Genomic DNA, 26,821 nt, shown 5'->3' with positions numbered 1-26,821 from the left:
TCAAAGCTTTTGCCCACAGCTATGGTAGCTCCGGCCTTGGTCCAGCCCTGCTCCTGCCTTGTCTCTCTCCAGGTAACCTGGTTTTGACCCTCAGCTCCCATTCCTCATCTCGAGCTTCGACTCCGAGCCCGATTCTGACCCTGGGTTCCAACTCCTGGCTCCTGCCTCTGGATCTGACCCTTGGCGCTGGCATTTGGCCCCTGGCTCTGACCCGCAGCTCTGGTTCTTGGCTGCAGGTCCTGCTCTGACCACTAGACCTGACCACCCACATCCCGCTCTCTGACACCGCCAAGCATGGATAGTCATTAGCTGCCTCTTCCATCTTCTTCCTGTGTTAACCCTGTTACTACGGCACCACCTGGAACGGGACTGATGTTCCGTCTGCGTCTCCAAGACGACAGCTGCAGACAAGAGCTAAAGTCACAGCTGAGACTTCGACATCACCAACTCACGCATAGGGAGCCACACTGTGAGCTGGATGAAGATCTGTTCTTCTGTTTGTTTCTGACAGGAAGAGCTACTGCTCAGAATGTGACTTCAGCATTACAGCTGCACAGGGCCGGTGCAACCATTTAGGCGAACTAGGCGGTTGCCTAGGGCGACGAGATTTGGGAGCGCCAAAAAGGGCCCCCTAATTTTTTTTTAAATGGTTGACCGGCAGCTGCTGCTTGGACAAAGATGGAGTATGAGCTGCCGGCAGCAGCCGGCAGCCCAGGGTGTCCCCCGGGTCAGGGCACCGCCGTGGCAGCTCGCAGCCCAGGGGGTCCCCCGAGTCAGAGTGCCGCTGCGGCAGCCGGCAGCCCAGGGGGTCCCCTAGCCCAGGGAAACCCCGGGCTGCCGGCTGCCGCGGAGGCACACTGATCTGGTCCCTGGGTCAGCACGCACCGCCGGGGCAACTGGCAGCCCAGGGTGTCCCCCGGGTCAGCGCGCCGCCGCGGCAGCCGGCAGCCCAGGGTGTCCCCCGGGTCAGAGCACCGCCACGGCAGCCAGCAGCCGGGGGATGCCCTGGCCCAGGGAAACCCTGGGCTGCCGGCTGCCGCGGAGGCGCACTGACCCGGTCCCTGGGTCAGCGCGCACCGCCGTGGCAACCGGCAGGCCAGAGGCCCCCCGGGTCAGGGCGCTGCCATGGCAGCTGGCAGCCCAGGGTGTCCCCCAGGTCAGGGCGCCATTGACGGCAGCCCAGGGCTTCCTCTGGGTCAGCGCGCCAACCGGGGTGCCCAGAGAGGGGGGCAAGGGGTGCAATTTGCCCCAGGCCCCGCAGAGGCCCCCACAAGCGTTTTTCGAGGCGCCTGGAGTGGGGTCCTTCACTCGCTCCGGGAGCCCCGGAAAACTCTCGCAGAGCCCGGTCCCCGGAGCTTCTTCTGCTCCCGGTCCTCGCTGGCGGGGAGGTTCTTCCGCTCCAGGGCAGAAGGACCCCCCACCAGTGAATTACCGCCAAAGCGGGATCCGCTGCAGACATGCAGCCCGGTCTTTAGCGGTAATTTGGTGGCGGGGGGCCCTTCCACTCTGGGACCAGTCGCTGAAGTGCTCCGGAGACCCACAGCGGGGGCCCTCCGCCACAGAATTACCGCTGAAGACCCGGCTGCACTTCGGCAGCTGGTCCCGCTTCGGTGGCAATTCGGCCGTGGGGGGGGCTCCACGGTGGGTCTCCGGGGCACTTCGGTGGCAAGTCCATGAGCGGAAGGGCCCCCCGCCGCCGAATTACCGCCAAAGCAGGGGCCCCCCACCGCTGAAGACCCCAGGCCCCCGGAATCCTCTGGGATGCCCTGGTGCGCCGCTGGCAACCCAGGGAGGTCCCCTGGGTCAGCACTCTGGTACCGGCAGCCGCCAGGCCAGGGGTTCCACTGCGCAGTCCTGCTTGGAGAGGATGCGGAGCAGAGGTGAGCTGGGGGGTGAGGAGGTACCGCAGGGCTCCTCAGGCCATGGGGTGGGGAGCTGCCACGGGGGCGGGCGGCACACTTCAGGGCGGGGGAGGGCGGAGAGCTGCTGCAGGGCTGGAGGGGCGCAAGGTGGAAGTTTCGCCTAGGGCGCGAAACTTCCTTGCACCGGCCCTGGCTGCAGGTGCCCAGTGTGGTGCCCGGGGAGGGAGCAGGCCCTGATGGCTGCTGCCTGGGATCGCTGCTCGGCCAGCTGTTCCCTGGGCACTGCTCAGAGCCCACTTAGTTCAGCAGCAAGGCCAATGCCAGGTCCCGTCTGTGGCTGAGCATGGACACTTGTGTGCCAGCGAGAGACGTGGCTGGGCCCTGAGACTGTCCCGGGCACATGGTCCCATGCCCTGCTCCAGGTGGGGAGGGAGCCCAGAGCCAGAGGGGTGAAAACCAGCCCACCTCCCGATGGCATCATGCTGGGCCCTGAGTCTCCAGGGGCTGGGCATGGGCTGGGCCCTTAGGGCAGCAGGGAGGGGCCTCAGCTGGTGCTGACAACTCCCCTCCCCACTTTGCAGTCGGTGCAGGCTCTGATCAGTGACTTCCAGGGAACCCCCACCTTCAACTACAAGGCGGCTCACGTCTTCTTCATCAGCCGTGAGTATTCGGGGGGCAGTGGATCCCCCAGCTGGAAGCCTGGCCAGTGACACACTGGGGGTGGGGGGTCTCTCTCTGCCAGCAGGCCAGTGCCCCAGCAGACCAGACCCGAACGACCCCACCTATCCCTTCCCCCCCTTCTTCCCCACGGGCCTGCCTCCAGCCAACACGGCTCACAGCGTGCGCCCAGAAAGGCGGCCTCTGGCTACCATTCCCAGCATGCATTGCTCCATCTGTCCCAACTGGGGTGGGGGCATGGGACACCACCAGAAAACCCAGTGTGTCAGGGTCACATCTGCTTCTCCCCATTACAGCGCAGGGGGAGCCCAAGTCCCCGTTGCTCCTTGTGCATCATCCGGAGTTGTACAGTCTGGTCACTTCCCCCTGTGGAGTGGTTGAGGGCAGGGTGTGAGATGGGGCTGCATAGGAGAGATTGTGCCCCCCCCCATTGCTGATGCTGCAGAAGGCGAGAACCCGGCGTGACTCTGGTTCATGGGGGCTGGACTCATCGTTGACTCCTGTGTGTCCCCGCTGGCTTGCTCAGATTCCCCACAGGTGTGCAGCACTATGCCCCTGCTGTGCCCATCCTGTCCCTGTCTGTGGGGGCTGGTGCTGTGCTGGGGGTCCTGAGCCCTGTGCCTGTCACGCCCACCCACTGCCTTTGCCTTGCAGCCTGTACTGAGCCTCTGTTCAAGGAGCTGAGGAAGTCACAGATCTCCAAGGCCATCAAAACCCTCAAGGAGATCAACCTGGCCTTCCTGCCCTATGAGAGCCAGGTGAGGGGGGGGCCGGGCTTTGATGGAGCTGGGCTGCGGGGCGGAGATGGTGACTTACGATACCCCACCCATAGTATTCAACGTGGCTCGGGGGGGTGGGGGGAAACTTTCCCTTCTAGGACCCTGGGTTTATTGCAGTACAGGGAAGCAGGGACTAGTCCGTTGCTGACACCCTGTGAGATGTGGAATCACTGACTTAGCTGTATGGGGGAGGAGGCTTTACCAGCTCTTACCGATGGTTTATACCAGGACTGCAAGACAGCCCGATACTCCACACACCTGCCCTTTGCCCAACTGCCCCATCCCCTCCTTGTGTCGTCAGTGGATTTCCCCCCTCATGCCCCTGGGGGGAAGGGCTGTGTTGTCAATCCCAAATGCATTGATGGGGAAACTGAGGCACAGAGCAACATGAGCCTGGTCTACACACAAAAGCTTTGTTGGTATGGGTTTGTTACGGGGACGTGAGAGAGAAAATCCCCCTGTAACTGATGCAGCTGTGGTGGCAGAGCCCCTGGGTAAATGCTGTTATGCTGGCAAAGCAGTCCTTTCGCCACTGTAGCTTATTTCATCTGGGGTACCAGTGCCAGCTGTGCCAAGAGAAGCTTTGGCTGCTATAAGCTGAGTGTCCGTCAGGAGGGTTTGCCGGTTCACCTGTCCTATTCCAACAGCAAACCCTTCATGGCTCGATACTGTTTTATTGGTGTCCAAGCACATTTGCCCCAATGACTTGTTCTGTTCGGCCTGTGAAATAAGCGACAACAACAGGCGCGCGTTGATGCCGGGTTTCCCTGTGGCTACACTGGAGTTTTCACCAGACTTGAAGCATGGCCAAACTCCCTCCCCCAACATTGACTTCTCCAGGGCAGAGACACACCCCTGAGGGCACCTGGGAGTCTGCAGCTCAGTAAGGACCTGAAACCGGGGAGTCTTCATTCCAGGCTGGTGCATGAATCTCTGGGCCGCTGTCCCTCTACCACAACAGGAGTGGCTTTGGCAAAGGGGTCTCCCTCACTAGGGGCTTCCTATGGCTGTGCCTGGCTGGTCTGGTCCAACAGCGCATTTTAGGGGCGCGGTATGGAGCACAGCTGGCCTAGCTGTCAGCAGTTGGCACCAGGGTCTGATCTCTGCTCCCCTCGCTCCCCAGGTGTACTCCCTGGACAGGTCACAGACCTTCTACAACTGGTTCAGCCCCTACCGCTTCTGGGAAAAGAACAAGGAGCAGGAGATGATGGCAGAGCAGATTGCCATGTTGTGTGAAGCCCTGGAGGAGTATCCAGCCATCTGCTACCGGAAGTGAGTGTGCCGGGGGAAGGGGTGTGACGAAGTGGGAATGTTCTTAATGTTTTCTTTGAATACTCCATGGGTGCCTGTGACGCAGCAGGGAGAGGGGAGTATTGACCTGGGAAGGTTGCAGGGGAGTTTTGCTGGGACTGTCTGCACTGAGGATGGGAGACTTTCCTTGAGGCCAGATACCTGAGCATGTAACATGAGAACCAGGAGGGGGGTTGGAGCCAGGTGACACCTTTGCCCAGGAAATGGACAAAGGCTGGAGGAGGAGCGGCGGGAGGGGGGGTGAGGCTGGGTGAGACGGCTGGAGGGAGTTTCAATTTGGAGCTGGCTGAGAAAATGGAGGGGAGCCTAGCTGGGGCCCTGGCCTCCCTGGCGCCCCCAAGATGGACCTGACTGAGGGGGTCCTGTTGTCTGTATCTGAAAGACCTGTCTTGGACTGTGTTCTTGTCATCTAAACAAACCTTCTGTTTTACTGGCTGGCTGAGAGTCATGGTGAGTCGCAGGAAGCTGGGGGTGCAGGGCCTTGTCTCCCCCACACTGTGACAAGGGGTACCCAGCCATCTGCTTCAGGAAGTGAGTGTGCCTGGGGGAAGGGGTACTCAGCTATCCCCTAGAGGAAGTGAGCGTGCCGGGGGAGATACCCGGCCATCCGCTACAGGAAGTGAGTGTGCCCAGAGGGAGAAGGGTACCTGGTCATCTCCTACAGGAAGTGCGTGTGCCTCTGCGGGAGGAGAGGCTTCTGACCCACAGGGTTTGTCTTTGCTGCAGGGACCATGATGATAACTTCCACCTGGCTCACGCTGTGCTGGCTAAACTCAAGGCGTTCAAGGTACATGAGCCCAGCATGGGAGAGGTGAGTGAGCTGTGCCGGCCATGCCCTCGCCATGGGACAGAACTGAGGGGGGAGCACATGAGAAGTAGAAGGAAGGAGAAGTGATTTCGAACCTGCCTGGAGATCCTGGCAGGGTCTAGACCCCCTTGGAGATCCTGAGGGGTTGGCAGAACAATAGCATTCCCTGTGTGGGGACTAATGGCCTCAGCCCTTCTCTAACACTGGCTGTGGGCAGATCTCAAAGTGCTCTACAAAAGCCAGTGTCTTCATCCCCTCTGTACAGATGGGGAAACTGAGGCACCGCCTGGGGAAGTGTGTGCCCAGCACAATGTCTCTGTTTATAAACAAGGCAGTTTGATCACAGAACTAAGCTTTGCACATGGAGCCTCTTCCACACCTGGACACTTCTGTCTGTGTGCGCACTCCTACACCCATCCCCATGGTATCGGAACCTCACTAATGAATTCAGCCTCCCAGGGGAGGCAGGCTGGCCTGTGTTACAGATGGGAAACTGAGGCATGCAGGGAGTCTGCCAGAGCAGGACTAGAATCCAGCTCTTCTAAGCCTTAGCCAAAAGTCAGCCGTGGCCTGTGGGCTCCCCCCAGCTTCTGCCGTTCCCATCCCACCCCCAGCAGAGGGGAGCTGCAAACCCACCCTGCCCTGGATTCTCGCACAGGAAACCCAGAGGCTCCTGTCCCCCTAGGAGAAGCAAAGTGATGTAAAATCCAAGACCTGCCCAGATCTCTCCCTCCTGTTGCTTCTGCTCTTGCTTCCAGCCTTTGCCGAGCTGCTGGGAGACTGTGCACCTGTGACCAACTGGGAATGTTTGTAATATATTTTATGAAGCCAATGTGTGCCTCAGTTTCCCCTATATGTTGCATGGCTTCTCTGGCGGGGCATGGGGGGGGAAGGACTCTCAGGGAAGGTAAGAATCATGGTGTGTGTGGGGGTGTCACCTCCCAGTCTTGGTGAAATGAAAAGAATCCAACCCAGATCAGCCTGGGAGCCAGAAAGACTGTGCCAGCTCCAACGGCTCCTGGCTGGATGTTCCCAACTATCTACACAGGGAAGGGATTGACAGCCTGCTTGTTAACTACCGGAACTACTTGCTGCAGCAGAGCTGGCTCCAGCCTGCAGCCCTTGTCTGATCTGTGCTATTCTCAGGAGCTGAGAGCAGTGCTGAGGTGGTCAAAGTCCTGCTCCGTGCAACCCTGCTGCTCTTACTCCGGTGAGCCCCCCCAGGGATATTCCTGAGGCTCTTGACAAGCCTCCCTGTCACAGGTGTAAGCACTATCCCCATGTTACCTGGGGGAAACTGAGGCATGGAGCAGCATGCCAGGAGTAGGTGGCAGAGGCAGGAATAGGAGCCAGGAGTCCTGACTGTCCAGCCCCCTTCAATAGAATCCAGACAGCACACCCACCACAGAGCCAGGACTGCTGACTCAAGCTCCTTCTCCACGCAGCACAATCCCGGCTGGCCAGTCCAGTGTGCCCCCGCCTTGCCAGCTGGCGCAGAACCCCAGGGTCTCTTGTAGCATGGCCTCTAGGAGTCAAGTCTCCAAAGCCACCCAGCCCGCAGTCACGGCGCCCTGGGGCTTGTCTGCACTAGTCCCTCTTGCCTTGATGTTTCTCAGCTGCCAGCCCTGAGCAGTAGCTGGCACAGGCAGTGCACTAACCACCCCTCTGCTCTGGGCAAGGTGGGGTGACCCAGTGGTTATGCCAGCCTCCACCTGCAGTCAGGGATCCCTCCAGCAGAGTTGAATTGGCAAAGGTGTGAGCCGAGTCCGGGAGGTGAGGGGGGCGGGGCGGGGACAAGCTGGGCATAGCAACCCACCCAGGCTGGGTAGGTCTGGAGAGCAATGATGGCGCCAGCTCTGGGTTCATGTCCCTGCTCTGCCACAGACTCCCTGTGTGACCTTGGGTGTGTCACCCAGCCTCTCTGGGCCTTCATCCCCCTCTGCAATGGGGTGACAGCCCTGCCCAGCCCCACGTGCATGGTGTGGGGGGAGGCAGGATGAAGCAATGATAGTGCTACAGTGGTTGGGGCCAGATACTCTTCCAAGAGAGGCGCTTCCCCGTCAGCCTCAACTTGGGCGCCCAGAGAGCAAGTGTGAAAAATCAGGACGGGGTGGGGGGTAATAGGAGCCTACATATGAAAAAGACCCCAAAATCAGGACTGTCCCTATAAAATCGGGACATCTGGTCACCCTAGCCTCAACCCATTTACCCAGAGACTGTGGAGACCTGCCAGCGAGTGGGTGGTGACTGGTCCGAGGTTCTGCTTCCAAGTGTGGCGGAAAATGGGGCCATGTACTGAGGTGGGACAGTTGGGGAAGCGTCAGGGGCTGTACGTCTCCGCTCCCCCCTCCCCCGACTGTCTGTGCTACCCAGCAAAGAGCAGACGCACCCCCTTGCCAAGGTGCTCCTGGGTGGGCTTGTTTTCCACTGGGGCTGCTGGAACTGGTTTCAGAGCCCTCTGCCATGGGAGTGCAGGGCTGGTCTCCTATCGCCACCTCCAGTGCCAAGAGGGCAGTGCATGCTGATCAGGCAAGGAGCAGGGGCTAGGCCAGCCCGCCCATGATGTGGGTCTGAGATGCTGACCATTTGAGTGATCTCTGTCCAGCTGGATGCTGGGAGTCCACCCAGGCTGGGAGTGGGGAGCTAGATCCTCACATGGGGTCCCAGCTCAGATACAAGGTGGGGCATTGGGATACTATCCCATTGTCCCCATCTGGGACCTTGTATCAGAGTCTCTGGACCTGGTGTTCATTAACGATAGACTGACCAGGGCCTTCTGGTGTAGTTCCCCCTGCCCCCAAGCAGCATATGGGGCAGGGGGCAGTCGGTGGGCTGCCTTGAAAGGGGCACGCTCCCGTTGGTGGAGAGGCACGAGTAGAGAGCATGCTTGGGGGAGGGGGGCATTGCTATTTGCACAAGAGGCAGGTGGCCTGTCCCTGCAGGGTGCGTTGCAGCACAGCTGGGTGGGGAGCTCTCCCTGCCAGTCAGGGCGGGACCCCAGGGCACATCCCAGCTAGCTTGGGCGGTGTCTCTTGGCTTCCCCCTGGGGTTGGGGGCTGGGCCACAGAGAAGGCTGGTGGTGAAGTTTCAGGCCACCAGGGCCCATTGGATTGTGCCGTGTGAGCCAGGCCAGGACCCCTCCGCCGGAGGAGTGGGTGACGGGTCTCTCTCTCCTTTGCTCCAGGGCCCCGACAAAGCCCGCTCTCAGCTGCTGATCGTGGACCAGAGCTTCGACCTGGTGTCCCCACTGCTGCACGAGCTCACCTACCAGGCCATGGCCTATGACCTGCTCAGCATTGAGAACGACACCTACAAGTAGGGCCTGGCTGCCAGCAGGAGGCGCCCCGCACTCCTCCTCAGGCGGGCGGGGGGGGATGTGACCCAGGCACCTGCGCTGCTCTGCAGCCCCCACACTTGGGGTAGGGTTGCCGCAGCCTGACCCCGTCTCCCCTCCCTCGCAGGTACGAGGCGACAGGGACCAGCGACTCGCGGGAGAAACAGGCACTGCTGGACGAAGACGACGAACTCTAGGTGCAGCTACGGCACATGCACATCGCTGACGTCTCCAAGTGAGCACGCTCAGCCTCGCCCCTGACACGTCCCTCCATGCCCCACCCATCCCTCGGACACTCCCCACCGTGCCCCACCCATGGCCAGAACCCATCTCCCCCTGCCCCTGGACACACCACTCCATGCCCACCCCTGAGCGCTCCCTTCCAGAGCCACTGTCTTCATTTCCTCTCGGGGATCCCGCTGGACACTGTCTTCCCCCGATCCCAGGATATCCCCATGCACCTCACAGCCCCCTTGAGGGAGTCCTTCACCGACCTCCTGCTGGGCCTGCTCCTGCCCCCAGACCCACTCAGCAAGGCGTCAGGAGCCCCCAGAGGTGCACTGAACTCTCTGCCTTGGGGTAACTTGGGAAGAGCCCCCCACACTCCCCCGGCCCCATCTGAGGCTCTCGAGGCTAAAAACCCTGGTGCCCATGGGGTGGGGGCTCTATCCCTGTAGCATAGGACACGGTGCCCCTATCTTGAAGGCAGTGCCTGGCTCCAGTGTGACCCCTCTCTCTGCTGCAGGAAGGTGACGGAGCTGCTGCGCACCTTCTCTGCGAGCAAGAAGCTGACCACGGACAAAGTGCGGCAGGGGCTGCCGAGGGAGCGATTGCGGAGTCTGGGACGGGGGGATCCATCCCACTGCCACTGATGGGGAGGGGAGGCTGCTCTGCTGCCCCACGAGGCTTTGGCGGAGGAGGTGGATCCCATTGCTCCAGAGTTTGCCTGTAAAGGGCTAAGAAGTGTATGTGGAGCCCCTTGCCCCCCAGCCAGAGCTCTGCAACTCCCGACTATGTGGGAGGGCAGAGGCCCATGGGGCGAGGTCAGACAGCGGGATCAGGGCCACACAGGGAGAGCTGCAGGGAGCCAATGCTGGCATCTCCCCAGCCTGCTGCCGCTTTACACTTCAGGGGCGCTAGGGTTGTGGGGCTCCCATCTCATTCCAGCTGGCCTGGGAAAAGCAGGTCTAACCCAAGCCACAGCCACATGTGGCCTGAGTGACCCACCCTGGCGCAGGGAAGGCCTCTGCCCTGCAGGGGGTCCCATGCATTGGGAGGGGCCGGGATCTCACCACCGCCTTCCTCCAGGCCAACATCGAGGACCTGTCCCAGATGGTGAAGAAGATGCCCCAGTACCTGAAAGACCTGAACAAGGTAACGGGGCTGGAGCTGTTAGTGGGCGGGGGGTAGGGCATTCAGTGGGGTGATGGGGGGGGCAGGGTGTCTGTGGGGCTGGTGAGGGACAGTAGGGACTCTCTGGGGGACAGGGCACTCTGGGGCACTCCGCTTTACTACCTAATGAGAGCTGCTGACCTGTCCCGCTGGGCAGAGCCATTTTCCTCCCAGGTGCTGTGTGGCACCATGGGCAGCAGCCTGCCCGTCAGTGCCCAGAGCTGCCCCGTTAGCCCCAGCAATGGCAGTCCTTGGGTAACGCCCGCGCCTTGCTGCTGCAGCTCTCGGGAGAGGGCCTTGGTGGGCTTCCAAACCAGCCCATTGGAGCCACTCCTAGTGCCACTGGGCCATGTGCCAACAGAAAGCTCCTGGCCACTGGCACAGGTACCCCGACACCTGTTGGGCTCCAAGCCCCCAGCCTCGTGGTGGCTAATAGAGAAACCGTGGGCTGCTTTGGAAGCTGCTTCCTCCTCCTGATCCTCCCCTCCAGCTGCCCCGCTCCACCCCAGAGGTGGCTACACATCAGTGCTGGGCAAAACACTCCCTATATACTAGTCTTATACAGCTGGTTGGGGCTGCCCCTGTGGCCGAGGTGCCCTCCTTGGGAGTTGTGAGGTGCAGGTGCTCTGGACCAGCTAGTGATGCGGTAAACTCCCCCATGCCCTGGTCTCTCCCCGCAGTACTCCACGCATCTGAACCTGGCCGAGCACTGCATGCGGCACTTCAAAGGATCGGTGGAGAAGCTGTGCAGCGTGGAGCAGGTGGGTCTGTGGGCAGAGCCTGTCTGGGAGGCAGAGTCTGGCTCATGGACTCAGCCCGGAGAGAGGGGTCTCAGACCCATAGGCTCGCTGGAGCCAGGGCCAGCCCTCCCCATGCAGCACCAGGGGTGCAGAAGGGGGACATGGGGCTCGGGTTACTCCCTGGAGGCCCATTGCTCACCCCAGGTGGAGCTGACCCCAGGGAGGGGGCACAGGGGGGTAGGCGAGCTGTGGGTCATGGGGCCGTAATGTCTCCCATCCTGCTGCAGGGGCAGGAGGAAGCGGAGTGGCCTAACCTGGGCCTTGTGTGTTTGCCCCCTTCGTCCCCCAGGACCTGGCCATGGGGATGGATGTGGACGGGGAGAAGATCAAGGACCCCATGAAAATCATCATACCCATCCTGCTGGACCCCAGCGTGCAGACCTATGACAAGCTCTGCATCATCCTGCTCTACATCTTGAAGAACGGTAACGACACAGTCTGCAGGGGGCAGCACTGGGGGGGCCTGCTGCTGCAGGGGGTGCTCCTGGAGGCGGTGCCCAGGCCTGTGGGGCTGGGGGGGAATAGCACTGCTTAGACTGGCACGCCCCCCCAGCCATGCAGGGCACCTCCCGGCCAACCGCTTCCTGGGGCCTGTGTCCAGCCAGGCTCTACGGCCCTGTCTCCCCTCTGCCCACCTCTCGGTATCTACGAGCCGGACGGTGCGGCCTTTGCTCCCTGCTGCTGCCTTCCCAGCAGTGTCCCCCCTCCACTCTCCCCCCAGCCCGTTCTCTGGCGGGAGGGGAAATGGAGACACACACCCGGAGCAGGCCCCCGGCCCATTCTCTGCAGGGAGGGGAAATGGAGACACACACCTGGAGCGACCCCCCCGGCCCGTTCTCTGCAGGGAGGGGAAATGGAGACACACACCCGGAGCAGCCCCCCTGGCCCATTCTCTGCAGGGAGGGGAAATGGAGACACACACCCGGAACGGCCCCCCTGGCCCGTTCTCTGCAGGGAGGGGGAACATCCTTCCCTTCCTGCAGGCTGTTCAGACACCATGTTCTGCCCTCTGAGCCTCCTGCGACTAGTTCCCTGCCCACCCCTTGTGTCCTCCCTGGACCAGCTCCCTGCTTCTTGCTGGATCCAGCCCCTTCCCCCAGCTCGCCAGGGCCTGGGGAACCTCCCTGACCCTGACACTTGGCACAGTCCCTCTTCCCCCATCGGTTCCTGCCCCATGCTGGCTCGGTGGGGCAGGGCCCTGCTCCAAGGCCCTTCTTGTAACCCTGCTCAGGCACTGCCTCTGCGCCCATTGCCCAGGCCAGGTGCCCTCATGTGGCTCCTCTGGCTGCCCAGTTTCCTGGCCAGGGAGCGTGTGGAGTTGCCAGGCCTCCCTCTCTGCACTAAGCAGCAGTACATGGTTTGAGGGGAGTTGCCTTCCCTCCAGCTCAAGGCCTCACAGCCTTAAAGAGCCAGGTCTCAGCTCTGACACTGCACCTGACTGGCCGCAGGAGGGGGAGCCCAGATTGGGGCAGGGGGGGCTCCCACTGCACTGCCGGGGGGAGCTAGAGAGACCCCTGCTCCCAGCACCCGAGAGAACCTGTGCAGGCAGGAGCAGCAAGAACCTGAATTCAATCATTAACTGCATGGGGTCCAGTGGGTTAGAGCGGGTGGTGCTGGGAGTCAGGACTCCTGGGTTCTACCCCCAGCTCTGGGAGGGGAGTGGGGTCTAGTGGGCTAGAGTGGATGGTTCTGGGAGCCAGGACTCCTGGGTTCTACCCCCAGCTCTGAGTTGGGTGGGAACAGCAGGATCTCAGGATTTGATCTTGGAATTAGGACTGCCACAGACTGAATGAGCCTGGGCTGTGGGTGCGTCCCAGCGGGGCTAGCAATGACCTGTCTCTCCCCCATGCAGGTGTGAGCTCGGAGACCCTCTGCAAGATGATCCAGCATGCCAACATCCAGCAGCAGAGCAACGTCATCCGCAACATGGCGCTCCTGGGCACCTCCCTCATGCTTGGGGTAAGGGACTGGGGCCAGGGGCCGGTAGCTGTACCCATGCCAGGGGGCAGATCTGTGCTGCACAGGGGAGTCCAGGCCATCCTGGGGATGTGCCCCTATGGCAGTGACCTACTCCCAGCACAGAGGTGGCCTCTGTCCCTGTACAGTGGGGTGATGCCCTCCCCATATGAGGGGGACCCCTGAGTTACTCCCCATCTGGGGTGACCTCTTCTACCCCTGCAGAGGACCCTGAGGGTCAGGACCTCAGATATTAGGAAGTTTAGACTTGAAATTAGACGAAGGTTTCTAACCATTAGGGGAGTGAAGTTCTGGAACAGCCTTCCGAGGGAAGTAGTAGGGGCAAAAGACTTTTCTGGCTTTAAAACAAAGCTTGATAAGTATATGGATGAGATGTTATGATAGGATCGTTAATTTGGGCAATTGATCTTGGATTACCAGCAGATAGGTCTGCTCAATGGTCTGCAGGGAGATGTTGGATGGGATGGGAACTGAGTTACTGCAGAGAATTCCTTCTTGGGTGCTGGCTGGTGAGTCTTGCCCACATGCTCAGGGTTTAGCTGATCGCCATATTAGGGGTCGGGAAGGAATTTTCCTCCAGGGCGGATTGGCAGGGGCCCTGGAGGTTTTTCGCCTTCCCCTGCAGCGTGGGGCACGGGTCGCTTGCTGGTGGATTCTCTGCAGCTTGAGGTCTTCAAACCAATTTTGAGGATTTCAATAACTCAGTCCTGGCTTAGGGGTTGTTATAAAATTGGATGGGTGGGGTTCTGTGGCCTGCTTTGTGCAGGAGGTCAGACTAGATGATCATATTGGTCCCTTCTGACCTATGAGTCTATGAGATCGCCAGGGAGCTGGAGCTGGTGACCACTGCATGGAGTGGCCATGCGGCAAACTGGGGGAAGCGGCTCTGTCCTCCCATCAGTCTCTCTCCCCTCCTCTCTCTCTTGCTCAGTGGTCCATTCTGTTCTTTTCTCTGCCTCTCCCCTGCCAGCCTGGCTGGAGCGACTCAGGTAAGCCGCGCTCTCCCTCCATTCCCATCCCACACCCTCTCCCTGCTGCCTCTCACCCTCTCTCCCTTTCTCCCCCAGAGCGAGCAGCTGCAACCCGAGAGGAAGGTGCTGCCGGAGTCCACCTACCAGCTCTCCCGCTGGACCCCCAGGCTCAAGGACGTCATGGAGGTATCCGGCCATCTGCTTCCTGGCCTTGGGGTGGGGGTCACACCTGGCAGGCTGGGCCCAAATGGGAGGGGTTGGTTTGGGGTCAACCATGTGTAGAGCCCTGCATATCTGCCCACCATTTCTGCAGATAGTGGATCGGCTGCAGATACAACCAGGTCAGTCTCTACTCCCCAGCAGCGCCTGGCCCGCGGTGTCCGGTTCATGCAGCCCGGGGGGCTCAGCGCGCTCAGGGCCACCAGCCAGTGGCTGTCCGGCACCCATTTGCCCCACTGCACTGCTTCCTGTCCTGCAGGTCGAGCAGCACCAGCATCCCCACCAGCTCCTGGGCTGCAGGATTTGGGATTGGAGCAGGCAGGGCCCTGGCGCCAAGGGTGACCAGATGTCCCGATTTTATAGGGACAGTCACGATATTCAGGACTTTTTCTTATGTGGGAACCTATTACTCCCCACACTCTGTCCCGATTTTTCATACTTGCTGTCTGGTCACCATACCAGCGCCTCACCCCTCCACCCGACTGTGATGCAATATGCTCTGCTGCTGTCTTGTACCATCGCTCGTGACCTCCCAGGAACATCACTTGATAAGACACCCCTTCCCACCAGCCCCCACCCCCTCCACGCTGCCCGTTCTGGAGACCCCGCCTCTGCGCTGCCCGTTCTCCAGAGCCCGCTCCCACATTGCTCCTTCTTGAGACCCACCGCCATGCTACCCCTTCTCCTCAAGACCCTGCCCCCTCCACGCTGCCCCTTAACCCCAGTCCCCACCCTTGCGCTGCCTCTTCCCTGCAAGACCCCTCTCCGTCCCCCCACTAGCCCTTGTGAGCGCTTCCTGCTGCTCGTGAGGATGTGGATACAGGTAAAAGATGGCTAGTGCAGTGGTCTCCAAAGTGGGGAGCGCAAGAGGATCCTTGGGGGTGCGCGGCAGGAGGAGCGCTTCGGGTGGGAGTCCGCACGGCTTTTTTTTTTTTGCTTTGGCAAAAATGGTGGAGCCAGCGCGGCAGGGGGTGCGTGCTCAAAAATTGTTTACTTATGTAGGGGTGTGCGATCAAAAAAATTTGGAGACCACTGGGCTAGTGGCTCGTGGGCTGATGCACATCCATATTTTTGTATCTGCACAAGGCTCCAGCCATGTGAGGGGTCATCAGAGAGCCCTCTCCTGCTGCCATCCTTAGGGGTCTTAAATCATAGACATGAGTACAGGGGAGTTGACTTACCCGGTGCTGAGATGCTGCCACCTCTGGGGTGGGGCACGGGCGGTTCATACAGGGGTCCCTCACCAGGACTGAATTCTTCCTGAGGAGTGGCAGGCAGCTGTTAACGGCCACACAGCAGCACTGCCTGAGACTAGGGCAGGAGGTGATCAGTGTGTGGGGCTGGAAGTGCAGGGGTCCAGGCAGCACACTGTCATGACTGGCACTGGAATCTGAATGACTGGCAGGGTCCTTGGCCTAACCTCCAGTGAGGAGCAGCTGTTTGTCGTTCATCTGAAGGACAAACTCCTGCAGCATAGTCCTGGTCACTGACTGCCAGGGGAGAGCGCCCCCTGCTGAGCCCCCCCTCTCCCTGCAGTACAGCACCCCCTAGTGCCGCACTGGGGCCAGCACTGACTGCCAGGGGAGAGCGCCCCCTGCTGAGCCCTCCCCCCGCTCCCTGCAGTACAGCGCCCCCTAGTGCCGCACTGGGACCAGCACTGACTGCCAGGGGAGAGCGCCCCCTGCTGAGCCCTCTGCCCGCTCCCTGCAGTACAGCGCCCCCTAGTGCCGCACTGGGGTCATAGAGCACCCTCTGCTGACTCACTAGCAACCCCCAGCACCCAGTGGCTTTTCCTTAGAGGTCTCCTATCCAAGCACTGCCTGGACCCAAACCTGCTTAGCTTGTGAGAGGTGGCATGGTCGCTCCTTCCCCCAATGCTTGCTGGGGCCTGAGCTCCTCATCGCCCTGCCTGTGGGGCATTCCTCGAGGGGGTGAGGGGAGCACATTTAGTTGCCTTCAGCCTACTGGCTTGGGGATCCTCCAAACCAGGGATTAACTCCCTGGCCCAAGCTCCTGTCCCTGGTAGATCACAGGCGGGAGGCTCCGAGGCCCCTGCTCGAGCACTGTGATGGTTCGTCCTGTGGGATTTTGGGGCAAGCAGGTGTGGTAGCCTCAATCCCGTACCTAATCCAATCAGGGGCACTGCCTCCCCCCACCCCCCGCGCCAGCCACAGCTCGTCAGGCCTTAAGCTTCCCTGTACAAGTCAACGCAGCGGATTTATGTAAAAGCCCCTATTATGTGGCATTCGGCTGTACCATAGCCTGGATCCCCTGCATGGCTGGGACACACCTCATGGGGCAAGAAGCAGGGCCTGGATCTGCCTGCAGCAGGGAAAGGGCACTGAGGGCAGCCTCCCCCCCACCCCAAGTTAGGGGCCCTGGATCCAGCTGCAGGAGGTCTCTGCCCTCTCCATAATGATGGAGGAGTGGGAAGTTCACAGCAGGGCACTGAGCAGCTGAGGGGGATGTGGGGAGATGGGGGGGGCATCACTGGAGGAGTCAGTGTGCTTTTTGCTGGCTCCCCATGCGCCACCCCAGAAAGGGGGCCCCAGGCTGCTCCCCCCAGGGACTGTCAATCATTCAGCCCTTGCCCCCCAATGGGGTCTGGCTTGGCCAACAGGTCCAAGGTTCCTGCTGCTTGGCCCCTGCTGACCTGTCCTCCCCTCTACCCTCCCCCACAGGACATCATTGAGGACAGACTGGACAGGAAGCTGTAGCCCTTCATCTCAGACCCGGTCCCTTCCACCAGCTCCCAGGCTGCTGTCAGGTAAGGCTGAGCCTGGCTGGGCTGAGAGGGGCAGAGCCCTGACATCCCCTCCCCTCCGCCCAGGGTGTAGGAGCCTGTGTCTGGGAGTGCGTGGCCAGGACCCTGCCCTCTACAGGGGAGGGGGTGCCCAAGAGACTGGAGCCCTGAACCCCTCTCACCATGTCTCCCGCCCCCCAGCAGTCCCTCAACACAGCAGAACCCAGGATGGAGGGAAGGGACTGGCCGGGCTATAGACAGCACCCCCAGCCCAGGGCAGGTGCCACCCTCCCCTACTCCCTCTTGCCTGCTTTGGGTCTCCTGTCCCACTGCTTTGGGCAGGGCCTGCCCCCAGCCTCCTCCAGGCCCCGCCCTTCCATCTGGCATCCCTCATCGAGCCCCTGATATCCACACTGCCCTTCTCTCCCCCAGTGCCTGCTTCAGGCAGTGCCCACCCCTCTGTCTGGCATTCCCTCATCGAGCCCCTGGTATCCACACTGCCCCTCTCTCCCCCAGTGCCTGCTTCGGGCATTGGCACAAGAACAAGCCAGCGGCCGAATACCGGACAGGCCCGCGCCTCCTCATCTACGTGCTGGGTGGGGTGTCCATGTCTGAGATGCGCTGCGCCTACGAAGTGACCCAGGCCAGCGAGGGCAAGTGGGAGGTGGTGATCGGTGAGTGGGGCGAGTCCTGAGGGGAGGGCGGCTGGAATGCCCAGGTCAGGGACAGTCGGGACCTTCTGGGAGGGGAAGACCCTAGCACTGCCTGCCCGGCACCCACAGGGCATCCATGCCACTCTCTGTCTTCCCACACCCAGGGGGGCCTGGGAACAGAGGTGCTTGCCCTACCCCCCTGCAGCCCCACATGGCCTGTATCTAGCCACCAGATCTCCTGGCCTTTGGCTCCCCAGGGCTCTCCTTGCCCTGGGACCATGTGTGGGGGCCAAGTCAGGCACCCCCAGTAACACCCATGGGGATATGGCTCACCCCCTGCACACACCCCTCGGAGACCCAAGGGTGAGGAACGCTGTCAGCGCGTGGATTCTTGCCTGGCCATGCAGGGTACAGCAGTACGAGGGGTGCAGTGCCAGGCTGCGGGGGGCAGGAGACAGCCGCCCCCCTGCACTAGAGCAGGGTCCAACTGCAAGGATGGGGGAGATAGTGATGCCAACCTCATGCCTCCCCCACTGTGCCCACCACTGCCAACCACCTCTCTCCCCGCCAGGTTCCCGTCACATCCTGACCCCCAAGCGCTTCCTGGATGACGTCCAAACCCTCCACCAGCTGCCTCCCGAGGAGGCCTAGAAGCAGCCCCCTCCTCCCAGAGACTCTGCCCCCCACAGCTCACTGCCCCCAGCTCCACCTGCTTTTCTCAACAAGGCATCTCCCCCTCTACTCCTGGCTGCGGTGTCAGTTTTTGGGGGAGGGACAGGAGAGGGGCTGGGACCCCCAGGTGCTTGGCTGTTAGGGCAGGGGGCAGGCCAGGCTCCCTGCCTCTGGCACAGCATCTAGAGTTGTGGCCCTCTGTGCCCCATGGCCACCCTGCCTCCGATGGGGTAAGGGGACAGTCAGGCGCTGTTATCTACCAGCTCCGGCCATTCCAATCTCCCCTGCCTGGGACCCAAAGTACAGCCCCTCCCCCTCCCTCTCCTGTCACCCCTTTGTCAGCCATGGGGGGCGCACAGAGGTTGCTACCAGCGTCTGACTTTGAGGGGGGATGTGATCCAGCCACTGAGCCCCAGGCTGTGTCTGTCCAGTCTGCAAAGGGTTAAAGAGAACCCCCCACTTCTGCCCCCATACATTCCCCTTGGGGAGCTGGCCCAGGCCTGGCTCCCTGCACCCCTCCCACCACAGCCTGGCACCCTGGCCTCTCGGCCTCGTCCCCCAGTGGGGACCTCGGCTCCAGAAGCGAGGAGGGGTCCTAGGAGGGGTTGCAGTCAAAGTGCCCAAGTAAGTGGGGGTGGAGCCAGGACTGCATAGGAGGTGCGTCCAGGGTTGGTCCGCAGCAGGGCAGAGCCGGGCTGCACCTAGGGCCCCGCAGGACTCAAGCTGGGCTCGTTGCCCCAACGGGCCTGAATCACATGCCCCTGCCCAGTGGCGGACACCTCCTCAGTGCCTTTCCCTGGGTATCAGAGCCACCCCCTGGGCCCCTGGAGCCCCAGCTCCCTATGAGGCAGCCAGCTCCAGCCCCCTTGGGTCTGATCAAGCCCTGAGCCAAGCCTCACCCCCTGCATCCCACAGGCCCTAGTGGTCCCCTCCCTCTTGCCCGCCGGCAGGGCTGTGCTAGGGCAAGTGCTGGCAGGCGTGATGCCAGATAAAGGCAGTGACCTCCTTTACTGGGAGTGACCTCTGGGGGGGGGGGAGAGTTTGTATGTTTGCAGCTCTGATGCCCCCCCCCATTATCACTCAGTCAGTGCTGGCCCTGCCTCCAGCTACTGCCCTGCTGGGCGTGTGCCTGGGCCAATGAGCTGCGATGCCAAAGGCTGGCCGAGGTCTCTGCTGCAGTTCACAGGCAGGGGAAGGGAGGGACAAGGCAAGGCGTGTGGCTGAGGGCCCAGGGAGCAGGATCTCCACAGCTCCCCCTCCGGCCCCACTGCAGGTCCCAGGCGTCCTGGCTCTAAGTCACGCAGCCAGCGCTGCCTCCCCGCACCCGGGAGCAGGGTGGGGCAGTGGCTGCTCCTTTCACTGTTGGACCAGGGCCTGGGGGCAGCTCTGCTCTGGCCTGTGGATGCCCCCTGCTGATGCAGTGCTGGCTCAGCCAGCTGTGCCCCCACAGTTCCCCGTGTCTCGCTGCCCCAACTCCCTTGTTCTGCCACTCTGGTCCGTGTGCCAGAGGGACCATCAGGGAGCCCCAGGAGTCCCCCCAAGCCAGCTATAGGGTCCCCATCAAGTGTGGGGTTGGGGCAGAAACTGAGCGACCACCAGGGCCCAGCCCCCAGGCTGGTCCCCACAGGGAACCATACCCACCCAGCCCCTGCCCCTCCTGGAATCAGCGCTGGAACCCAGCCCCCTGCATCGCAGCCCCTGCTCTAACCACTAGCCCCTGCTTCCCGCTCAGATCTGGGACAGAACACCTGCTCCTTGCTCCCCCTCTAGGGCCCGGCCTTTGCCCCAACCCCCACCTCCTCCATCCTCCTGTGCCTCGAGCTGCCCCAGGGTCCCGCCACCCTGGCTGCTGCTGGCCCCCAGCCCTTGGGGCCCTGTTCCTGCGCTGGCACCTGCATTGTGTGAGCAGCTGCTGTAGGCTCGTCCCACCAGCCAGGCCAGGCCTCCTCTCTGGCACCCTCTAGCCTGTGTCAGCAGCTGGGGGTGCAGTGGCTGTGTCCCTCCACCACACACAGCCATCCACCCCCGTTGGAGGGTGAAAGGAGACAAGGAGGGGCTGAGAGAGAGCCCCTTTCTCCTATCCTTCCCGCACCCTGGTCCTCCAGCTCAGCTCGGAGACTCACCCTGACTCTGTAGTCACTGAGCATAGGGGCTAGTGCCATCAGCAACCCAACCCTACCCCCACCAGCTGGAGACAGTGAGAGACCTGCCCCAGGTCCAGAGGGATATGGGGGATCAGGGCCCAGACCAGGGGTGACCGCAGCAAGGGATCAGACCTATCACTCATTAGGGTGGGGAGTTGTCTAACTTCTCTCGAACTGCTCATGGGCCATGGCCCCTCCTGCCCTCTCCCAGCCCATTCCCAGTGCCATTAGTGCCCAGGGGGCACTCAGCGAGCAACACATGGTCGCGCACCCCACAACGTGGGAGGGAGGCTCCAGGCCTGTGAGCCGTGCTGTGCCAAGGACCAAACCCGCCTTACCCCGGTCCTGGGAGATTTTGGTGATGCACAGAGTCACTGAGTGGCTTTTGTTCCCTGAGCCAGGCCAGCGTGTGGGGGAGGGCAGCATTGCTATTGCAGGTAGCTGGGGAGGGCGGGAGCTGGAGGGCACTGACTTGGCCATGCAGCCATGGGTTGGGCCCTGGGCTGGGCCAGGTTTGGCACAGGGATGGGCTGGCTGGGCGCGTCCTGTTTGTGAGCATCTGGGCCTGGCCTAGGCCATGTTTGGCTAGCACCCCTTCAAGCCCAGTGCCCCTGGCTGGTTCATGGGAGGAGGGCAGGGCAGGGGAGGGGAGGGCAGGCGGCTGCTCTGACTGGGAGAGAGGCAGAGGGAGAAAAATGACAGAATCATAGAATATCATCTAGTCCAACTCACTGCTCAAAGCAGGACCAATCCAACTAGATCAGCCCAGCCAGGGCTTTGTCAAGCCTGACCTTAAAAACCTCTAAGGAAGGAGATTCCACCACCTCCCTAGGTAACCCATTCCAGTTCTTCACCACCCACCTAGAGAAAAAGTTTTTCCTATATCCAACCTAAACCTCCCCCACTGCAACTTGAGACCATTGCTCCTTGTTCTGTCATCTGGTACCGCTGAGAACAGTCTAGATCAATCCTCTTTGGAACCCCCTTTCAGATAGTTGAAAGCAGCTATCAAATCCCCCCTCATTCTTCTCTTTTGCAGACTAAACAATCCCGGTTCCCTCAGCCTCTCCTCAGAAGTCATGTGCCTCTGCCCTCTAATCATTTTTGTTGCCCTCTGCTGGACTCTTTCCAATTTTTCCACATCCTCCTTCTAGTGCAGGGCCCAAAACTGGACACAGTTCTCCAGATGAGACCTCACCATCGTCTAGATGTTGAGTAGAGGGGATCTGCTGGCAATGCCCTACTTATAGAACCCAAAATGCTGTTAGCCTGACCTCAATAACAGGCACCCAGAGTGGGAGTGACTCACATTGATTTGGGGACAGAACTGGGCATGGAACCCAGGGGTCCTGTCTCCAAGCCCCTGATCTTACCCCTAGACCCTACTCCCCTCCCAGAGCTCAGCACAGAACCCAGGAGTCCTGCCTCCCAGCCTCCCTGCTCTGCCCATCCTTCTCTCCTCTCACATTGCTGCTAATAATTGCACACGCAGCCTGCTGGGGAATGTGCCCCGCGGGGAATAGGTCAGTCCCTTCAAGCCCAGCAGGCCCTGTGTCCCCTGCCCCCTGGGCCAGCTCCTCTCTCCCTGCTGGGCAAATGAGCACTGCCAGTGCTGCATGCCTGCTGTGGACAGGGTGAGAGACCCTGGTACCTCCAATCCGCTGCTCGGGCCCAGCCCAATCTGCTCAGTTGCGGAGCTTTCCGTCCCTGATCCCAGTGGGGACTTATCAGCCGCAATTAACAGCCATTTGGATAATTGCTGCACGGCTGCCAGGTGGATGGGCTGCAGACTGGGGACGCAGAATTAAAATGCTCCAGCAGAGACATCTGCCCAACTGGCTAGTTTATGGGGGTGGGGAATGGGACACGGCCCCAATCTGCCACCAGTCTAGATGGAAGTGTGGTGGGAGGCGGGCAGAACCTGCCCACAGGATGAGAGGAAGGGGGACACCAACACCTAGAAGTCCGACTTGGAGATCTTGAGGAAGGTGCAGTCACGGTTGGCCTTGATGGTGAAGATGAGGGACTCCCCGGTCAGCACAGCCAGCTGGCCCACCATCTCGCCGGGCTGCGTCAGGAAGAGGCACACATCCTCCGCCTTGTCGATCATGCGCTGGTAGGTGTAGGCAGCCCCACAGCACAAAGTAAAGGCTGACGTCCTGTTGGGGGGTGGGGCAGAGGCTAGCGAGGAACGTCAGCCCCAGCACCAGGGTGAGGGGCAGGCCTGCCCCCAAGGTGCACAACCACAGATAGGCTGCCAGGAGACCTGGGGGACAGCCTACAGCTCCAGCTAAGCCTGAACTCTCTGGAGCACCCCACTAACCTCAGCAGAGCCACAGCCCAGCATAAATACCCCCAGTTCCATGGCAACCAACCCTTTCCCCGTTCCAGCTGTGCAGGGGTTTAATGTTTCCTAGGCCTGAGTCCCAGCCCCCGGGGGGGAAGAGAAGGGGGGGGCTGCCATCCCACCTGCCCAATAGGCCTGCAGCCCTGAAGGGGGCACGCACAGGTAACGCAATGGGCTAACAAGGCACAGAGGGAAGGGATGGGGTGCTCGGGGCAGAGCACTTGGGGGCAGCAGCCTCTGGATCCATTTGATAGGAGCTGCAGGGAAGGCTCTCACACCGCATGGGGAGAGGACAAAGGGGGACTGGAGGAATGGGACTCCAGTCCACCACAGTCATAAACACTGACTCTGGGTGCTCCGGGGCTGGAGCACCCACGGGGAAAATTAGTGGATGCTCTGCACCCACCGGCAGCCAAGCTTCCCCCCCCCCAACCTACCTGACCTTCACCTCTGCCTCTTTCCTGAGAGTGCCACATCCCCGCTCCTCTGCCCACCTCCCAGCGCTTGCCAGCGTAACAAGCTCCAGGAGGAGGGGAGGAGCGGGAACGCAGCACACTCAAGGGAGGAAGTGGAGGTTGGCAGGGGATTTGGGGAAGGGGTTGGAATAAGGACAGGGAGGGGGCAGAGTTAAGGTGGGGACTTTAGGGCAGGGGTTCAAAAGGGGCAGGGCATGGGTGAGAGGGGTAGGGCAGGGGTGGAGTCAGGGCAGGGCCAGGTGCAGAGGGGGGCAGCACCCACCGGCGCCAGCAGAAGTCAGCACCTGTGGCCACAGTGCCATTGACCTCCGCAGGGAGGGTCTCGGCGTGAGAGGCTGAGGAAGCAGCAAGGCCCTGTGATGCTGGCAGACCAGGAGCCAGGCCAAGCCTCCAGGCCTCACTGAACGCTGACAAATGCAGAGCTGGGAACCAGGCTGGCTCACCAGTGCGTTCCTGTTATACCAATATAATAAAAACCAGCAGGATCTTAAGAAGAGGGATAAGGCAAAGATGCCACATGTATTGTAAATATAATAATAAAGAAAAGATAAAAGCAAACAACGTTGTTTAACTACTTATTCCTATCACTACTTATTCCTTTTACACACACACCGTTCATTCATTCATTCATTCATTCACACAATCATTCATTCAGGTTCTGTATAGGTGTTACAGTTACCAGCCTAGAAGTTGCTCATGCCAAGTTACTGGCCAGGTATCTTGGTCACGAGGATGGAGCCGAGTCTGTGTCAGATGCACCTGATGCTTCTGGAGTTTGGCAGCAGAACCAGAGACTCAAAGTTCTCAGTTTTTAGAGTCCATTTTTATAGGATTTCATTCCTATGTTAGTCTATGGGAACCGTTTCACATTCCTGGTGGCTCCACACTGTCTAAAGTGGCACATTCCTTCCAGGTGTTTGGAGTGGATCCCAATTTACCCTCCAGGGGTTGTCTGGTGGTCCACTTGACACATTCTTCGGCCCACGGATCCTTTCTAGGCTGGCACCTCCCTAACCATTCACGTACATCAAGCATTCATCAACATACATTCCATATCTTAGGCAGAGTCAACTAACGGCTTAAGGTTCACAGCAGGGGTGGTAACAGTGTCCACTTCAAGAACAAAGTCAATTATTTTGTTTGTAAGTTTGACATAGTAATAGAGTATCTTTCACAGAACAGATACAATCAATGTTTTCTGCAGACAGGAGCTTACAAGTTTTAACATAAGAATTTAAAAGATTTTTGTACTTGGTGAACCTGGGGGGTCACTGTCACTTGGGGGAATCACTGTTAGTACCTTTTTTAATAACCCTACATTCCCACTGTTAGAACAGATGTGAAGTTGATGTGAATGTGTTTGGTGTTTAGAAATGCTGAAATGCTTGTCAGATGCTGATCTCACTTATCACATCACCGGAGCCTCGTGGTGTAGTTACATCAGGCATTTGCATTGTAAACTGTTATGGAGTCCCCAGATGATGCTCTGGAACTGCTCCCCTCAAAACCAGTCAGGACTTTGGGGAGCCTCCTCTTCCATGGAGCAGACTGTCTTTAGGACAAGAAGCTCACACGGCTTCACCTCCTGGGTCTCTCCTTGGAGCATTCAGCATCCTCTGCCCCTCCTTGCGCTTCCCACAGCGAGTCCCTCCTCCCCCCCAGGCGGGGTCCTGGGGAAGCCGCAGGGTCCTGCACCCTCACTTCGCTTTGCAGTCAGACGTGACTCTTAGCCAGCCAGTAAAACAGAGGTTTATTTAGATGACAGGAACACAGTCCAAAACAGGTCTTGCCAATACAGACAACAGGACCCCCTTTAGTTAGGTCCATCTGGGGCCCCCAGGGAGGCCACAGCCCTGTTGGGAAACCCAAGCCCCGTCGAGGCGCCCCTCTCCATTTCCCCAAATATCAGGACTGTCCCTATAAAATTGGGACATCTGGTCAGCTGAATCCCTCTGCCCCAAATGTTCCTTGCCATCAATTTGGACAGCCTTAACATGCTCCATATCTGGTTCTGCAGAGGCTAATCTCACAGAACCAATATAATAGCTTCCAGTTGCTGGAGGAGGGGGGGACAATTCTGGGTTGAGGACAGCAGAACTAACATGAGCTATTGGTTGCCTGCTTCCTCCTAGCACAAGGCATTTATTCCTCAGCTGATCAGTGGAATTAGACTGATAGCACCTTTTGGGCTCTTCTACTTTTACAGGAGATTGGGGACAGGAGGTACCAGTAGAGGAATGTGTTTTGGTAAGAAACTGTTCAGGCTCCCAACTCCCTTCTCTCTTCCCAGGGGCAAAATGGGATCCTCCTTTCCCACCAGTTTTAAACCCCTTTTTCTGTGGCCTGGCCTCAACAGACACCTGAGTCTGTTCAAAGGCATCAGCAAGAGATACCATCTCATCCACAGACTTTACATCTTTGTCCCATTGACGCTGCTTTACATCAGCCTTACACAGGCCTAGGAAATGCTCTTGAGAAACATGATCCAGCATTCCCTCAGCTTGTAACACCTTTGCCCCTTGCCGATTTTCCCAACAAATCTTGCATTTAGTTTCCATATTCCCCATCACTCATACCACGAGAATCCTAAATTTAACTTTATATGTTTCAGGTGTCATCTGAAAACTTCACAAAACAGTATCTTTACATTTATAGTAGCCTAAAGCATCTTCAATAGGCATTCCACTGAATACATTTTGAGCTTTCCCAGTTAGTTTTGCAGTCGGGGTAGGAACTCTCTTATCAGGGATTTCACGTATTACACGCAGCCTTTCGAAGGTAGTCAGATATTCAGCAATATCATCTTTCCTCTTAGCTCTCCCTGCCCCCCACCTCCAGTGTCAGCTGAGCATTACACCATCGTAATCCCAAACTGCACAAAGGAAGGGGGTGACTCCCTGCAGGGTCTAACAGATTTTGTTGCTGCCTGAACCAGTGTCCATTGTCCCTATGAGGTTGGGCTGAGTTTGTCCCATTCATGCCCTGAGGAGGTGTGAACTGTCTCCCCATTCTTGGAGAGTTTTTGCATGGGCTTGTTTTAAGCCATGAGGATACATTTTCAGCCTCAGAACTATATACCTGAAATTATAACCTCAATAGAACATCACTATAACAGCCATGCTCAGTGCATTATGAGCCTTCCAAAGACACCTGACATGACAAACTTTGCACAAGATACCACACAAGGTGAACATAGGGCTGCAGGGTGTTCCCCTGGGGTACAGAGCATCACAGACAGCTACAACAGTGCCACGCGAATGCCCGTTTTCACTTTCAGGTAACACTGTATTAAAGAAGTGGGCAGCATTATCTCCTGTACATGTAAACAAACTGCTTTCTCTCAGTGATTGGCTGAACAAGCAGTAGGACTGAGTGGACTTGTAGGGTCTAAAGTTTTTCATTGTTTTGGAGTGCAGTTATGCAAGAAAAAAAAAACCCACTACATTGGTAAGTTGCACTTTCATGATAAAGAGATTGCAGTATAGTACCTGTAGGAGATAAATTGAAAAATACTATTTTTTCCAATCGTTTTTACAGTGCAAATATTTGTAATAAAAAATAGAGCGCTGTTTACTTTGTATTATGTTGTAATTGATATATTTGAAAGTATAGGAAAACATGCAAAATATTTAATAAACAATAGAATGCCAATTGA

General features: G+C 59.3%; 1 pseudogene; it reads left to right on the top strand.

Annotated features, from left to right (window-relative positions):
* Positions 1–18,217, top strand: part of LOC127035560 (syntaxin-binding protein 2-like) — a 37,558-nt pseudogene extending 19,341 nt beyond the window's left edge.
* The last annotated feature ends 8,604 nt before the right edge of the window (positions 18,218–26,821 follow it).

The sequence above is a fragment of the Gopherus flavomarginatus genome, chromosome 16, assembly GCF_025201925.1.
Source record: "Gopherus flavomarginatus isolate rGopFla2 chromosome 16, rGopFla2.mat.asm, whole genome shotgun sequence".
In the NCBI taxonomy this organism is placed as follows: Eukaryota; Metazoa; Chordata; order Testudines; family Testudinidae; genus Gopherus; species Gopherus flavomarginatus.
The sequence above is the reverse complement of the archived record's forward strand: the minus strand, read 5'-3'. Positions and strand labels throughout refer to the sequence as shown.